This window comes from Oryctolagus cuniculus, chromosome 17 (assembly GCF_051225735.1).
Source record: "Oryctolagus cuniculus isolate XC-2025 breed Fujian yellow rabbit chromosome 17, ASM5122573v1, whole genome shotgun sequence".
Lineage (NCBI taxonomy): Eukaryota > Metazoa > Chordata > Mammalia > Lagomorpha > Leporidae > Oryctolagus > Oryctolagus cuniculus.
In genome coordinates, this window is record NC_142883.1 from 67892601 (window position 1) to 67910836 (window position 18236).

At 42.1% G+C, this 18236-nt stretch overlaps 1 protein-coding gene across 1 annotated transcript in view; it reads left to right on the forward strand.

Annotated features, from left to right (window-relative positions):
* The first annotated feature begins 355 nt into the window (after window positions 1–355).
* Window positions 356–18236, forward strand: part of LOC103346468 (uncharacterized) — a 54523-nt gene continuing 36642 nt past the window's right edge. Inside the window, exon 1 of the mRNA XM_070067812.2 lies at window positions 356–720. The gene's annotated coding sequence lies outside the window, so the exon portion shown is untranslated. The remainder of the gene's footprint in view (window positions 721–18236) is intronic.

Here is an 18236-nt window from a genome sequence, read left to right on the forward strand (position 1 = left end):
CAATAAGACACAAATAAAAAAGGAATTCTCAAAACTGGATGTTAAACCATGCCTTCTACACCTCTGTTAAAAGTTACATTGTATTCATAGTCATCCATGATTTGGGAGAAGTTTCCAGGTACAAGGCTGTAAATAAGATTTTTCTGGGAGAGACAGAGGTTATGAGGGAGCCAGTATTTGGGGTCAGTAGCAGCAGTGGGTGTCACTCTGTAAATTCTAATTCAGGAAAGGAAGAACAGCAACTGATCCTTGAGATTTTGGGGTGGGAAGGACAGGAAGGAGGGACTTAACAAAAGCAAACGCCCTTGGGGAGGGCCAGCTGGTGTCTCTGGGATGCTGTGGCCTGGACTCCATTTCCCAGAGTCCCCAGGAGCTCCGACGTAATCTGCGTTCCAAATGCCTGTGCGCATGCGTGTTCTAGTGCCCGCCTGTGGGGCTCTGAGTTGGACCAGAGGGAGTTCATTCCCAAATCAGGGTCAGCCCTGAGGGCTGTGCTGCTCCTTCTCGGGCATTTACTGCATCTCCTGCTCTGCACATGCAGTCCCAGGCAGTTTCCGAGCACTCACCCCGAGCCTGCCTCCTGCTGCTGCTTCCCTCTTCATCGTCCGCTTGTGGGTACCACGTGCCAGGGGCTCTTTCTGCCCCACACTCACCGTTTCACTCCCCGTGTGTGCAGAAGAAAGGGTACCTGCTCCCGGGACTTTCTGCAGCAGGTTTGGGGTACAGGAAGGGGCGGGGACACGTGTGTGGGTGGATGGGTGCTAGGGCGGCTGGCAGCCCCCAGTGAGGCTCACTTCTCAGTGATCATGGCAGCTTCCCCTGAGGTCAGGACTGGAATGCTCTAGGGATGCTGCGGCCTGGACTCCATTTCCCAGAGTCCCCAGGAGCTCTGGTGTAATCTGCATTCTGAATGCCTGTGGGCGTGGGCGCGCTAGTGCCCACCAGGGCTGTTCTGTCTCCCACCTCCGCTTCCCAGACTCCCAGTGCCTGGCCTGTCCCTGCAGAACCTCACCCAAACAGTCGCTAATGTGCTTTATTTAGTGGTTACAGGAGAGAGAGGGCAGCGTTCTGGGAACCTGCACACGCAGGGAAGGAAGGCGGGGAGGCTCCCGCTCTCCAGTTAAATAAGCCCGGTTTGCACTGTGCATGGTCTCAGAATGCAGTCTGAGCCGGGCCTCCTGCTGTTTCCTGGGCTGGTTCCTGCGGGGTGGGGCTGCATGGCCTTCAGCCAAGAGCCTGGGGCAGCGGGTGGGTGGGAAGGAGGATCTGACTAGGATCTGCCCCACTGCTCTCATCCTGCACCTCATCTTCCTGGTGGGGTCCCCACGGACACACCTGATAGAAGTGACCCTGAGTGTTCAGCTTTTTCCCAGAGGGAGCAGTGTGAAGCGTGTGCAGTAGCTTTGGGGATTGATCCCATTTCTGTATTTAATTATCAGATTTTCCAATCTGGAATTTGAGGCTGTTACAGAAACCTGGGGTGGGAAAACTCCCTCCTTTCAAACAGGCACAAAGAGAGTGGAGGACCCAAGGGGTTTATATTGATGGCCCTGGGCTCAGCTGCAATGATTTCCTGAGAATTGAGCATAAATTCAAGTTTCTTAGAATATTTGTAGGATCATCAGCATCATACCTCAGCTGTTACAGTACTGGTGGGTTTAAATGCAGCCTACGTGACTTAGGACCACATTTCCAAAGGTCGGTGGGTCCAGTATGTTTGTAAAAGAGATGCCAGGGACAGATTTATGAGGACAGATTTATGACTGGAGTTTACAGAAGCAGAACTTAGGACATCTTCCCTCCCTAGACAAGATTTCAGTGGGCAACTGTTTCACTCATTAATTGTGAGCATCCACTTTTCAAGGTTTGTGTTGGATGGGGACCACTTCTCTCTCTTTTCGCAGGTTATGACCATATTTCTTCTGCAAGACCATGGAATCATGGCTGATGATTTCTTTGGCTGCTTTTCATTTTCTGTCCTCAGCTCTTCTTTCCCCTGTTAGCAAGGCTGTCAACTGTTTTTACCTGCCACTGATCCCTTTGTAAAGTGACAAGTGAACTAAAATTAATACCAGTCTACCGTGTTGTCAATAACTGGAGCTATGTTTTTAAAGAATTATTTATTCATTTGAAAGCCAGAGTTAAAAAGAGAGAGGAGAGACAGAGAGAGAGAGACATCTTCCATCCAGTGGTTCACTTCCCAATTGGCAGTAACAGCCGGTGCTGTGCTGATCTGAAACCAGTAGCCAGGAGGTTCTTCTGGGTTGGAGCTATTTTTTAAAATAATTATTTATTTGAAAGGTAGAGTTACAGAATAGCAGAAGCAGAGATAGATGGCTGGAGCTGTTCTGATCCAAAACCAGGAGCCAGGAGCTTTGTCCAGGTTCTTTAGGTGGGTGCAGGAGATGAGGGATTTGGGCCATCTTCCCAGGCCACAGCAGAGAGCTGGATGGGACATGGAGCAACCAGGATTCTAACCTGCACCCATATGGGATGCTGACACTGCAGGCAGTAGCTTTACCCACTATGCAACAGTGCTGCCCACTAACTGGAGCTCTTTTAATCTGAGTTTGCATAAAGTGGAGAATTACAGCATCATGAATACAGATTAGTAACAGTTTTCCTCTGCCCAGTACTTTACAGTTCCCCAGTGATCCACTGAGAATCTTATAGTCCACGCTGTGTAATTAAGAAGGCCAGTTACTTGTCTTATTTTGGTTTCTGTGTTTAAAACCATGACATTTTTGACATGGGAGGATATTAGTTCTATATTTTCATAGAGACTGGTCTGTGGAAGCATCTATAGAAGTTATAACTGTGAGAGTGGTAAGAAAGAAGAGGGGAAGAAATAAGTGCCCCTTGCCCCCCACAGAGATGTCCACATAGTGGAGTAGAAGGTGTGCCCTTTAAAACTATGACTGACTTTCCATGACAAACTGTTCTGATAGAAAGGTGTTGTCACCAGGTTACTACTTTATTTATTTATTTTTTAAGGATTTTATTTATTTATATGAAAATCAGAGTTACACAGAGAGAGAAGGAGAGGCAGAGAGAGAGAGAGGCCTTCCATAGGATTCATTCCCCCAATGGCTTCATTGTTGTGAACTTTGCTCAGTTCCTGGCCTATACCTTTCCTTTAATGTAGTACTTTGCCATATAGTAGCCCATGAAAACTGCAGACTTCATAAATGAATGAATATTTTGAGGGTTGTGATTTTTTAGAGGAACACCATGAGACAGAAGGAATAAAACAAAACAAAAGTATCCTCAGTATATAGAAGGTATACTGTTTTTGGAAGCCACAGAGAAGAGGGAGAAGAAGGAAAGTAGTGAGACTGGAAATTTGTGGCAAAGGTAATAGGCACTGGTCAAGAATTTAACAAGCCCATTAGGAAAACATTAAGGTTTCCTTACTTTCATGTAGACTCTGCCCTCTAGTGGTGAACAGGGTCCTCTAAACCCACTTGTTGCACAAATGAAATCCCAAGGATTGTCTTCTCCCACAGATGGAGTCTGCCATTGTTTTTTTTTGTTTTTTTGTTTTTTTTGACAGGTAGAGTGGACAGTGAGAGAGAGAGACAGAGAGAAAGGTCTTCCTTTGCCGTTGGTTCACCCTCCAATGGCCGCCGCTGCAGCCGGCGCACCGCGCTGATCCGATGGCAGGAGCCAGGATCCAGGTGCTTTTCCTGGTCTCCCATGGGGTGCAGGGCCCAAGCACCTGGGCCATCCTCCACTGCACTCCCTGGCCATAGCAGAGAGCTGGCCTGGAAGAGGGGCAACTGGGACAGAATCCGGTGCCCCAACCGGGACTAGAACCCGGTGTGCCGGCACCGCAAGGTGGAGGATTAGCCTATTGAGCCACGGCGCCGGCTTGCTATTGGTTTTGATTTACATTTCCCTAATGGCTAGCGACATTGGGCATGTTCATATATGTCTCGACCATTCACATTTCTTCTGAGAAACATCTATTCTGATCATTGCCCATTTCTTAACTGTACATTTTGCTTCTTGTTTGGGGTTTTTACAGTTCTGTATATGTAAGTTCTGCCTATCAATCTTTTGTCATATTCAGAGTTTTCAATGATTTCTGCCATTCCGTTCATTGTATCTTCACTCTGATGATTACTTTGATGTGAAGATGTATCTTAATTTGATATACTCAAATTTGTATGTTTTTATTTTTGTTACTTGTGCTTTTGGAATCTTACCCAAAACTGTTGTCTATGCTAATGCTTTACAGTTTCTCATATGTTTACTTAGTTTTTGGTTTTATATTTAGACTTTTAATTCACCTTGAGTTGTTTTCACATAGTGTATGAGGTGTTGAGGTATATTTTCAGGCTTCTACATATGGATAATCACTTTCCTCTAAACTATTTGCTAAAGGGATTCTCCTTTCTCCTGTTTGTTTTATTTCCTTTGTTAAATGTGAGTTGCCTGTAGAAACGTCGGTTTATTTTGGCTACCTATTTTCCATCGAACTATGTGTCTGTTTTTACAACTGCTTCTATTTTGAAAGGCCAGATGCTTCTTCCAAGTCTTTCATGTGGGTGCCAGCACCCAAGAACATGGGCCATCTTCCACCAATTTCCTAGGTGCATTAGTAGGGAGCTGGATTGAAAGTGGAGCACCTGGTCTCCCAGCAGCACCATATGGGATGCATTCACAGCAGGTCAAGCCTCTAACCCATTGCACCACAGCACCAGCCCCTTCCTTATTTATTTCTGCAGTGATCTTTCATTATTCATATTTTTCTACAACCCTGCAACTTGACTCATTCTTGTTTTTTTCTGGGTCCTGGGGAATGGTGGTAGGTTGCTTCTGGGATATGTTTGTTTATGTTAGTAGATACTACAAAATCAAGGTTTTAATAACCCTGATTTTTCCAGAAGCCTTTCACCTGATGTGACAGAAATATATATCATTTGACCTGCTTAAAAGCACTTTCTTCAGGTAGAGTCATGTTGGTGGTTAGCACATCAGTGTTTGAGTTTTAGGGAGTCACATTTCAGTGCATAACAGCAAAAGGGGCCCTGTGGTCTACTTCAATGACAGCCAACTCTAAGGACAGAAATTTTGAAATCAGTGTTAGGATTTCTTACAGTATTACTGTCAGTGCTATCTCCATCAAATGTGCATTCATGTACACACACAAACAAAACTACCTGTACACATAAATGCATTCTACAGTGGAAATGCCTGATGGTTGTGTAAAGGTAACATCGATATAATAATCCATAAGATGGCCTATAAGCAGATATTAAAAAGAGAATTAGAAAGTATGACAACAAAATCTGCAGGTACCTATATTTATGTATATATGTATGATATTCAATATTAATAGTTGCTAAAAGAATACTGATGTGTGGGAAATAAAAGCTAAACCTTACCTTACAATATTGCAGCCTAGTCTACATGAAAGGTGTCTTCCTAAAATCTTTCACTGGCCCACTCTGTGGCACAGTAGATTAAACCTCCACCTGCAGCACCAGCATCCCATGTGGGCACCAGTTTGAGTCCCTGCTTCTGCACTTCCAATCCAGCTCTTTGTGAATGGCCTAGGAAAGCAGTGGAATATGGCCTGAATGCTTGGGCCCCTGCACCCACATGGGAGACCTGGAGGAGGCTGCTGACTCCTGGCTTCTGGCACCTGGCTTCAGATTGGCCCAGCTCCAGCTATTGTGGCCACTTAAGGGGTGAACCAGTGGATAGAAGACGTCTCTTTCTCTTCCTCCCTATATCTGTAACTCTACCTCACAATAAATTAATAAATTTTTCAAAAACCTTTCACATTTTAAATTTCTTACTTTTTAAATATTTATGTATTTGAAAGTCATAGTTACAGAGAGAGGAGAGATTGGTCTTCCATCTGACATTCACTCCCTAATTGGTTGCAACTGCTGGAGCTGTGCCTATCCAAAGCCAGGAGCCAGGAGCTTCTTCCAGGCCTCCCAGATGGATGCAGGGGCCCAAGGACTTGGGCCATCTTCTGCTGCTTTCCCAGGCCATAGCAGAGGGCAGGATCAGAAGTGGAGCAGCTGGGTATCGAACCAGCACCCATATGGGATGAAGGTGCTTCAGGCCAGGGCGTTAACCTGCCCTGCTACAGCGCTAGCCCAACACTTTAAATTTCTGATACTCTAAACTAGCTCAGGACTACATTACACATAGGAAAGATGCATTCAAAAATTATAAATCTAGTGCATTGTAGCAGAAATTTTAACAAATACTTGTGATTTTCTCAGCATTATGTACTAAATTAATGACATCTTGAGTCATTGTCAGATTTTTAGCTCTTTGACAGCCACTTATAATACTTTTTAAAATTTATTGCTAGTGTGTTCTTTTCAACACATGCCCTGGATTTTACCAGTTTAGTGAACATGGAGTTGCCTATTATAGGATTTGCATTTTAATGCATTTTAATGGCACATGTAATCAATATCTGAAAAGCCTCCAACACATAAATAATAACATGAATCAGGTTTTTTTTTTAAAGATTTATTTGAAAGTCAGAGTTGCACTAATAGAGGAGAGGCAGAGAGAGGGAGAGAGACAGAGATAGATAGAGAGGTCTTCCATCTGCTGGTTTACTCCCAGTTGGCCGAAGCCAGGAGCCAGGAGCTTCTTCTGGGTCTCCCACATGTATTCAGGAACCCAAGGACTTGGGCCACCTTCTATTGCTTTCCCAGGCCCTAGCAGAAAGCTGGATCAGAAGTGGAGCAGCTGGGACTTGAACTGACACCCATATGGGTTGCCAGCACTGCAGGCAGCAGCTTTACCTGTTATGCCAAAGTGCCGGTCCCACATTGCATCTTTTTAAGATGATATGGATGGGGCCAGCGCCGTGGCTCAATAGGCTAATCCTCTGCCTTGCAGCGTTGGCACAGCAGGTTCTAGTCCCGGTTGGGGTGCCGGATTCTGTCCCGGTTGCCCCTCTTCCAGGCCAGCTCTCTGCTATGGCCTGGGAGTGCAGTGGAGGATGGCCCAATTCCTTGGGCCCTGCACCCACATGGGAGACCAGGAAAAGCACCTGGCTCCCGGTTTCAGATCAGCGCAATGCGCCGGCCGCGGCAGCTTTTGGAGGGTGAACCAATGGCAAAAGGAAGACCTTTCTCTGTCTCTCTCTCTCACTGTCCACTCTGCCTGTCAAAAAAAAAAAAAAAAAGATGATATGGATGTAAGTTCATGAGAAATTATTAGCATAGTAGGAACCGATAGATATAGATGATTCAGGATGGCTTATTAGGAATGGTGATGTTAATTGTCTTATAAAATAAATAAACATAAAATCAAATATGGTCAGACATAAATGAAGACTAAATTTTATTAGTGGTGATCCAGAAAACACTGATCAGGTCTTTTCCTTCTAGTGTTAAGTTTATATTTTAAAATTCATATTAAGTGAACAAATTTCATGTAATTTATATATATAGATTTAAGACCAAAATGATACATCCTACTCTATCTTCCTTTGCCTCATATACTTCCAACTCCCTCCTTCTTGTTTTATTTTCTTTTAATTTTTACAACTGCATGCTTTGAGTTTATTTTAGAATCACAAGCTTTAACCTTCTACAAAATAAAAAAATTCAGCACATAGTAGCAGAAATATCAATGAGTATATTTTCTATACTCTATCAAAGAGTACAGAAAAGGGCTATGAACAATACTCAAATCTCAAAATATCAATTTAACTCAGATGCTACTTTTTGTTGTCTATATATTAATTACCACCAATCAGAGAAAACATATGGTATTTGTCTTTTGGGGACTGGCTTCTTTCACGAAGCATAATTGTTTCCAGTTGCATCCATTTAGTTGCAAAAGATAGGATTTCATTCTCAATTATGGCTGAATAGTATTTTACACTGTATATATAGCTCATATTCTTTTTCCAGTCACCAGCTGATGGACATCTGGGTTGATTCCATGTTAGCTATTGTGAATTGAGCTGTCATAAACATGAGGGTAATGATAACACATGCATATTCGATTTTATGTCTTTTGGATAAATTCCCAGGAGTGGGATGGCAGGATCATTATGGTATATCTGTTTTCAGATTTCTGAGGGTCTTGTATACTGCCTTCCATAATGTCTGTACTAGCTTCATTCCCACCAACAGTGGGTTAGGGTACTTTTTCTCTGCCTCTCCACCAGCCTTTATTGTTTTTGACTTTTTCAAAAGAATTCTTTATTTGAAAGGTGGAGTTACAGAGAGGGAGAGGCAGAGATACATATGTATTTTATCTGCTAGTTTATTCTCCATATGGCCCAACAGGTGGTGCTGGTCCAATCTGAAGCCAGAGTTAGAAGCATCTCCCTGGTCACCCAAGTGGGTGCAGGGGCCCAGGTACTTGGGCCATCTTCTGCTGCCTTCCCAAGCACATTAGCAGGGAGCTGGATCAGAAGTGGAGCAGCCAGAACTCAAAATGGCATTCATGTGGGATTCTAGTACTGCAGGCAGCAGCTTAATCTGCTGCACAAAACCTCCCTCCCCTGACTTTTGGTTTCTGTATGAGAGCCATTCTAACTGGGTGAGGCAAAAGGTCATTGTGGCTTTTATTTGCAGTCCTCTGGTGGCTATTGTTCCTGAGCATGTTTTCACGTGTCTGCTTGCTAATTGAAATCCATCCTTGGGAAAATGCCGATTTATATCCTTTGCCTATTTCTTGACTGGATTGTTTGTTGTTGAGTCTTGAGCTCTTTCTAGATTCTAGATATTATTCCTTTTTTCAGTTGCCTAGTTTGCAAATATTTTCTTCCATTCTGTCAGTTGCTTCATCTTGTTGAATGTTTACTTTGCAGTTCAGAAGGTTCTTAGCTTGATGTAATCCCATTTGAGTATTTATACTTTTCTTCTGTGCTTCTGGGAGCTTTTTCCAAGAAGGTTTTGCTGATGCCAATATCTTGCAGAGTTTCCCTCTAGGAATTTGATGGTATCACATCATAGATTTAGATCATTGATCCATTTACACTGTATTTTATATAAGTTGTAAGGTAGAGATCTTGTTTCATTTTTCTGCATCAGAAGCTCAAATTTTCCCAGCACCATTTTTGAAGGTTGTTCTTTGTCCAGGGATTTCTTTTAGATCATTTGTCACAGATTAGTTGGTTATGGATTTATGGATTTATTTCTGGGGATTCTACTCTGCTTCATTCATCTACATGACTTTTTGGTCCAGTACCAGGCTGTTTTGATTATAACTGTCTTGTAATAGGTCTTCAAGTTTGGTATTGTGAGGCTTCCAACTTTGTTTTTGTTGTTTAAGATTCCTCTAGGTATTTGGGGTCTCTTGCATTTTCATACCAGTTTTGGCATTATTTTTTCTAGATCTCAGAAGGATGTTGTTGGTATTTTGATTGGGATCATATTGAATCTGTAATTGCTTTTGGGGTCTGGTGCTGTGGTGTACTAGATTGAGCCTCTGCCCCCCACACTGGCATATCACATGGGCATCAGTTTGTATGCTGGCTGCTCCTCTAATGATCCAGCTCTCTGTGAATGGGCTGGGAAGTCAGTGGAAAATGCTTCAAGTACTTTGGCCTCTGCACCCACATGGGAAACCCTGGAGAAACTCCTGGCTCCTTGCTTCAGATCAGCCCAGCTCCAGGTATTGTGGTCATTTGGATTCAATTAGCAATGTTTTTTATGAGGATTTTTGCATCTATGTTCATCAGGGATATTTTTCTTTCTTTTTTTTTTAATTTTTTTATTTGACAGGTAGTTACAGACAGTGAGAGAGAGAGACAGGGAGAAAGGTCCTCCCTTTGCTGGCTCACTCTCCAAATGGCCACAATGGCCGGAGCTGTGCTGATCTGAAGCCAGGAGCCAGATGACTCTCTCTGGTCTCCCATGCGGGTGCAGGGCCCAGGCACTTGGGCCATCCTCCACTCCCCTCCCAGGCCAGAGCAGAGAGCTGGACTGGAAGAGGAGCAACCACATGGGTTGCCAGCTCTGCAGGTGGAGGATCAACTCAGTGTGCCTCGGCACCGGCCCCCATCAGGGATATTTTTCTATAGTTCTCTTTCTCCACTGTATCTTTTTCTAGTTTAAGAATTAAGATGATGCAGGCTTAATAGAAGGAATTTGAAAGGATTGTCTCTCTTTGAATTGTTTTTGAATAGTTTGAGAAGAATTGGAAGTAGTTCTTCTTTAAAAGTGCAGTAGAATTCAATAGTGAGGCTGTCTGATCCTGGACTTTACTTTGTTGGGAGGGTCTTTATTACTCATCCAATCTCTGTCTTGGTTTTTGATCTGTTTAGCTTTTCTGTGTGTCTTCATGACTCAATTTTGGTATACTGTGTGTGTCCAGAAACCTGTTGATTTCTTCTACGTTTTCCAATTTGTTAGCCATCACAACAGATGCCCACATCCTATATTGCAGTGCTAATCTGAGTTGGGCACTCCACTTCCAAATGAGTTTCATGTTAATATCCCTGGGAAACAATGGATGATGGCTCAAATTCTTTGATTCCTGTCATCTAATTTGGAGAACTGTAACCTAAATGGGGACTTGAGAACCTGGTCTTGCACAGTTGTAGCCATGTAGAAAGTGAACCAGCAGATGGGAGATCTCTATGCTTCTCTTTCCTTCTTTCTTTGTCTCTGTGTCTCTCTGCCCTTTTTGTTATCATATTAAAATATTTAATTATTTATTTGAAAGCATTACAGAGAAAGGAAGAGACAGAAATCTTCCACCACCTAATTCATTTTTGAGATGACTTCTATAGCCAGAGTGTGGCCAGGTTGAAACCAGGAGCTTCTCCTCTGATGTGTGTGACAGTAGCCCAGGCACTTGGGCCATCTTCCACTGCTTTTAAGTCCATTGGCAGGGAGCTGGATCAGAAATGGAATAGCTGGTACTTGAACTGGTGCACATACAGGATGCCAATGTAACAGATAGCAGCTTTGTCCACTACACCACAACACCAGCTCCTCTTTCTGCCTTTCAAATAAATAATTTTTTTGAAAAAGAACTTAAGGTAGTAAAAGGCATCATGACTGAGCAATGGCAACTATATTGATGTAATCTACTTTTTAAAAGATCTATTTATGCATTTGAAAGTCAGTGCTGGAAAGAGAGAGTGGGAGAGGTTGATCTTCCTCCTGGTTTGTTCACTCCTCAAATGGCTGCTATGACTGTGGCTAAACCAGACTGATATCAGGAGCCAGGGGCTCTTTCCAGGTCTCTCACATGGGTGCAGGAGCCCCAATATTTGAGTCATCCTGTGCTGCTTTCCCAGACACGTTAGCAGGAAACTGGATCAGTTTGGAGCATTAATGTCTATGATAGTCTCCTTGTAGTTAAAGGATTTAGAATACATCTCGATTATGGGTGGGCCAAGTACAACAGCTTCCAGTTGTCCAAGGTTTGGACTAGATGGGTTCTAAGAAATTTTGTTAAAATAGTTATTAATCATAACTCTCAGTTTAAGCTTTTCTTACCAAATTTTCATGTTTGCTGCTGTTAATATCTAAGGGAAAATTGGGTCTCTGGATTGCAATGGATGAAAGCATCCAGACTAACAGTAATAAGGTCAACAGGCAGTAGAATGGTGTCCTCTGAACCTAAATAGCTTTTCTTGTTTGGTAGAGGGGTTACCTCCTGCATTATACTGACATACTGACATAGATAGTAGATATTGGAGCCCATTCTTCTGCCAAATGGAGAATGCCACATTTTGGTCCATCATATATATACATACATATATATATGATATATATATAAAGATTTACTTATTTATTTGACAGATATAGTTATAGACAGTGAGAGAAAGAGACAGAGAGAAAGGTCTTCCTTATGCTCGTTTACTCCCCTAATGACTGCAATGGCTGGATCTGGGCCAATCTGAGACAGGAGCTTCCAGGTCTCTCACATTTTTGCAGGGACCAAGGCACTTACCATCTTCTACTGCTTTCCCAGGCTATTGCAGAGAGCTGGCTGGGAAGAGGAGCAGTGGGGACTAGAACTAGTGCACATATGGGATGCTGGTACTGCAGGTGGAGGATTACACCACTGCACCACAGTGCCGGCCCCAGTCCATCCTTTATTAAGGAGACCTCAGTAACCATGCTCAGGTTTTACTGTCCTATATTCACGGCCAAAGTCCTAGCAGACAACATGGTTTGGAGAATCCTAAGCACAAGGTGTGTAGGAACTTCATTTCCCATATGGCACAGTTAATAACAAAGATCCAAGAGGGAAATTACTTGCATCATAGTCTTTGAGAACTAATGGACATCACAGGTGATCTAGAGAATTTAGGAGTTTTGTGAGCGCCTAGAGTGAAAAAGTCACTGGGAGCACAAGGACAGTGCCTGGAGTTTATTTTGATGAATTTTAGCCCCTTTCATCAGAGGGAGGCCCATATAAGCTGGACTGATTTGTAGCAAAGGTGACAATTAATTTTGTAAATGAGGTATGCATTGCACTAAAACCCAAGTAGGATGATTAGCCTTGTATGTACTTGAGAAGTCTGTCAGATCATCTCATTCATGCAGCTGTCATCTATGTGATGCATGCTTGTGTTCCTGATAAGTGGTGGGTGTGGTTAATTTTTTTTGCAAAAATTCTGTTTGATGGCAAAGTCAATGAGGTGTCCATGTATACCTCAGAAGAAGTATCTTTTCAAGGTGAAGGCAAACTGAGACTGAGGGGCTTTTGGAAAAACTTTGAACAAAACACATTTGCCATACCTGGTTAAGACACATCATTTATCTATTGAGATGCATCAGATTTGTTAACATTAGGTATAAGGTACAATGGACATGGTGGATGGCATATAATAACATGATTTTAGTAATCTATCATGAGGTGCTATTTTTTTTTTTTACTGGATTTAGCAGATAAAATTGGGACGCCTAATGCGGAATAGCTTGAGTAATCACCTTTTTGTTAATTAAATATGAGATAATAAATGTTAGTGTATGAAGATATTGAGTTTCCTTTTATTGGGCCATCTTTGTTATTTTAATCTGGGATCTGTGAATTCGCATTTTCCCTAGCCAAGTTGTATCTTAAAAACTTGATTTTATTCCTCATCATGTTAACTCTGCCGCTTCTGGGATTTTTTTTAGTACATCTGACAATTGGAAATGTAGACAATAGTGTAGTTAAAATGAGATATACTAAGTAAAGTATTTCTTTTTCTTCTGATACGTATTTTGGAATTCTTCTAAAATTCCTATTGAGTGCCCTTGTTAAATTTAGTTGAATTCCTGGTTAAGACTTATTGGGGCCACTCTACTGAGTACACCTATGAAACTTTGTTCATAAATGCATATAGCACCTGGGAAAGTTGATGTATATCTTATGCTATAGAGACATAAGATGGAACATCTTTTTTATCCTTTTTCACTATATAATTTAAAAACAAATTTTAGGTTTTCAATAGGATCAAATTATGTACTTTTCAGAAATGTACACATGCAGACCACTATAATTTATGATTTTACGTTTTCCTTCTTCAGATTTTTAAAAATCTTTACTGAGATTAGTGCTGTTATATAGCAGGTCAAGCCCAGCTCTGGTCATTATGGCCAGTTGGGAGTGAACCAGTGGGTAGAAGGTGTCTCTGTCTCTGCTTCTCCCTATCTGTAACTCTTCCTCTCAGATACATAGATAGATTGATCAATAGATAGACAAATAAATAAATCCTGTAAACATTTAAAAATAAAAAATATAGAAGACTGACCTCCCTCAATTTGCAGAATAAAGTCACTGAGTTCAAAGATGACACAGGAATTTGAACAACACAATTCAGACATTATACCTAGTAAAAACTGACCAAAAGCTGTGGGCCAAGTGTCAGTGCCCATTTACAGTACCACTCAAATCCTCAAGAACATGATCATAATTTCATGTCCATTCTCATTTATACAGGAAAAGGAGAAAAGCAGGAGTTCTGTGGCACCCCTATATCTGTCTCTCTGCCTAATTTGTCATAGAAACTACAAGTTAAGTGCAAATCTCAAAAAATAAAGTTTTTTTGAAACTAAATGGAGTGATTCATAGATGAATTTCAGGAACTTTTAGGTAAAGAATTACCATGTGGTGCAATTTTAAATATTCATGAAGATTTTAGAAGGCACTCAGCCCAATTTCCAGCCATTTTAATCTACTGAATGTATTCAAATAAATTTCCTTACTGTGAAATATGATGCATTGATAGGTGAAAAATTGTTTTAGTAGGTAAAATCAAGCATCATTTTACAAGATTAAAAATGGGTTGTTCAGGAAGATTGGTTTCTTTGAATATTTTAAGTTACAAAGAATCCTTGGAGTCTTTTCCTGAGTATCTGTAAGAATTATATATTTAGGGGGGCTGGTGTTTTTGTGCAGCAGGTGAAAGCCCTAGCCTGCAGTGCTGGCATCTCATATAGGGCCTGATTGGACTCCCACCTGCTCCACTTCTGAACCTTGTTTCTGCTATGGCCTGGGAAAACAGTGGAAGATGGCTCAAGTCCATGGGCCCCTGCAGCTGCATGGAAGACACAGAAGAAGTTCCTGGTTCCTGGCTTTGGATCAGCTCAGCTCTGTTTGTTGTGGCCATTTGGAGAATGAACTAGCAGATGGAAGATCTCTCTCTTGCTCTACCTCTCTCTGTAACTCTATCTTTCAAAGAGATAAAATTTAAAAAAAGAAGAAATATGAGAGGTTTTTAGAACCATATTTTAATTATGAGATTTAAAAATAATGATAAATTTAAATACAATTCCCAAGAATTCTTTCCACATTTGAATTTCTCCACTTATACTACGTTTCTTTCAGTTGTATATATGTCAAACATTAATGAGGACTTGATTATTATGTGGGTATCTCATGTGGTTAGACAAATTCTGATGTATCCCCTCCGTGTCCCAGGAGGCTGATTGTCCAGTCGATACATGGATCATCTTCATTGCTTCCTAATGGAGACGTGCATTGGTATCTGGGAATCTAGCCTCATCTGCCCATGATGGCAGCAGGTCAGGACCATGGGAAATCTCCTCTGGCCTCCTTCTCAGCATGTGCCATTCCAACCACTCCCACCATCTTCACAGAATTCCTGACTCTGGGGCTTTCCTCATATGCTCAAGAGCTGTGTGGTTGGTTTCTGTGTCTGTGGATGTTAGTGTGAGGGTGAAAGGAACCTTGGAGAGCAGGACAGGTGTCTGTCTCTTGGTGGCATAGGTGACAGTCATAGATCTGAGGTGTTAAGTTATGTCATTCAGGCGCACCCTGCAGATCTTGGCTGGCCCAGGAAGGGACACCAATGCCACATCCTCAGTTCTGGAGCTGGAGAAAGGGTGAATAAGGTTGAGACTTTAAAGATATTTTTGTCAAAAATTGGTGCACTGAAAGAAGACCAATGTGTCTCCAGGTGTACAGAAGGCAGCTCCAAAAGTTCTGTAGACAGTCTGTTTCATCCGGGGCCGGTGCTGTGGTGCACTAGCTTAATCCTCTGTCTACAGTGCCGGCATCCCATATGGGTGCCAGTTCTAGTCCCGGCTGCTCCTTTTCACATCCAGCTCTCTGTTGTGGCCTGGGAAAGCAGGAGACAATGGCCCAGGTGCTTGGGCCCCTGTACCCACGTGGGAGCCCAGGAAGAATCACCTGGCTCCTGGTTTCAGATCAGCACAGCTCTGTCCGTTCTGACCACTTTGAGTGTGAACCAACAGAAGGAAGACCTTTCTCTCTGCCTCTCTCTCACTGTCTGTAATTCTACCTGTCAAATAAAGAAGATTAAAAAAAATAAAGTCTGTTTCATCTAAGATGGCAGTGGGATGGAGCTGGATGTTCAGGCCATTTGGATGAAATATGTGTGTGTGAATGTTGATTGCACCTCTGTCACTGTTTAGCTGTCTGTAAGATGAGTACATTAACACTGCTAGTGAAATGTCCCTGCATTTCCTGAGAAATCCTTGTGAGGTGTGTGCAGGCTGACTTACACTATGTGGCAGTTGCATTTTTGGGGTTTCATGGTATGTCTTCTTATAGTAAAATGTCTGTTTTCCTGCATTGTGTAGCCTGCCTTGCACTACTCTTTCAAGGTTACAGAACTTTATACAAGACCTAATTTGCAAAAATGTGGAAGTTTGGATACTCTGTGACAATCCCATTTGCAGAGAGAGAGAGAGAGAGTTGTCTTCCATTTGCTGATTTACTCTCCAACTGGCCACAATGGCCAGAGTTATGCCAATCCAAGCCAGGAGCCAGGAGCTTCTTCCAGGTCTCTGACACGGGTGCAGAGGCCCAAGGACTTGGGCCATCTTCTATTGCTTTCCCAGGCCATAGCAGAGAGGTGGATCTGAAGTATAGCATCTGGGATTTGAACCGACACCCATATGGGATACAGGCAGCAGTTTTACCTGCTAAGCCACAGTGCCAGTCCCCAAAATAACTTTCATTAGTGTAAATTTTACTGAACATAATTTATTTCAACAATAACAAAGTTTTACTGTTTTTTATTGTTACATTATCATTTAATAAAATTTTGGCAATGCTTTCATTTAACCAAGGATAACTTCTGGTTAATCTCTGCCACTTAGTAGAGGTGGGTGCACTTGCCTATATATTTCCATGTTTAAATGCTTACTCCTCCACGGTGAAGTTGACATTTTCTCTATTTATGTATTCATGATTCTTTATTCATTCTATCACTCCTTTTTCTACAGTGCAATGTAGAAGGGAAGCCAAGAAATTTTCTTTTAAATACTTGCATTCATGTTTTCTTCCAGATTCAGGGCACCTCCAGATATTTCAAAGAAAATTAATACATCACCTGCTAATTGTGCACTTTTTAAAACATATTTATTTTATACATTTGAAGGACAGAGTCACAGAGAGTGCTAGGAAAAGAGAGCGAGAGATAGAAAGAGAGTCTTCCATGTGCTGGTTCATTCCCCAAAAGGCCACAATGGTCAGAGCTGAGCCAATCTACAGACAAGAGGCAGGAGATTCTTCTGCGTCTCCCACATAGTTGCATGGGTCCACGCACTTGAGTCATCCTCCAGTACTTTCCCACTCATTAGCAGGAGCAGGATTTGAGGTGGAGAAGCCAGGACTCAAACTGGCACTCATATGGGATGCTGGCTCTGTGGGCTGGGGCTTTAGCCCACTGTGCACTAGCCGCTCCAAGTGGTTTTCTTAATTATTCCCCAGCTTGCTGTCAGTTTTCATTTTAGATTTATAATAATTTATGAATGAAAATGGAAAAATAAAGATAAATTTTATTCTCAGGGAATATATAAAAACAAGATGAATGATGAATTTGTCATGACTATCAAGCATTGCAGTTATCCAAGATAAGGCACTTTGGTATCATCTTTCTGTTGCCATAGCAAAATATATATTAGTTATATTTTCAAATGAAGCTTCAAGGTTAATATTCTAAATCTAGGGGTCATGATGTCCAATACAATCTTTATTGTTATACAGATGATGTAGTGGGCCGTGTTTTAGTGCCACCCTAGAAATAACACATAGCATTCTACAAGGGAAAGAGGTACTTAGGGCTAAAACAGAAATCAGTTGCACTTATTTTTTTAATTGTGAGAATAATGCAGTCCTTAATAGTTTGAGTAGCTGAACTTGATTCTGAGATAGAGTAAGGACTGTGTGGGGAAAATAAGCTACTGAAGGTTTTTTCATATTTTAAGATTTTATTTAACAATTTATTTATTTGAAAGAGTTACACAGAGAGAGGAGAGGCAGAGAGAAAGAGAGCGAGGAGAAATCTTTCATTCGATGGTTCACTCTCCAATTGGCTGCAATGGCTGGGCTGCACCGATCTAAAGCCAGGAGCCAGGAGCTTCTCTGGGTCTCCCATGTGGGTTCAAGGACCCAAAGATTTGGGCCATCTTCAACTGCTTTCCCAGGTCATAGCAGAGAGCTAGATGAGAAGTGGAGCAGCTGGGTCTTGAAATGGCACCCATATGGGATGCCAGTGCTTTAGGCCAGGGCATTAACCCACTGTGCCACAGTGCCAGCCCCAAGATTTATTTATTAATTTATTTGAAAGGCAGAGTAATAGAGATAGGGAGATATGGGTAGTGAGAAAGAGATATCTTCCATCTACTGGTTCATTCACCAAAGGGCCACAATAGTTGGCCAGGCCAACCAGGAGCCTGGAACTCTATTTGGGTCTCCCATATTTGTGGAAGTAGCCCAAATACTCAGGCCATCTTTCACTGCTCTTTCAGGCACTTTAGCAGGGAACTCAATTGGAAGTGGAGCACCAAGGACTCAAA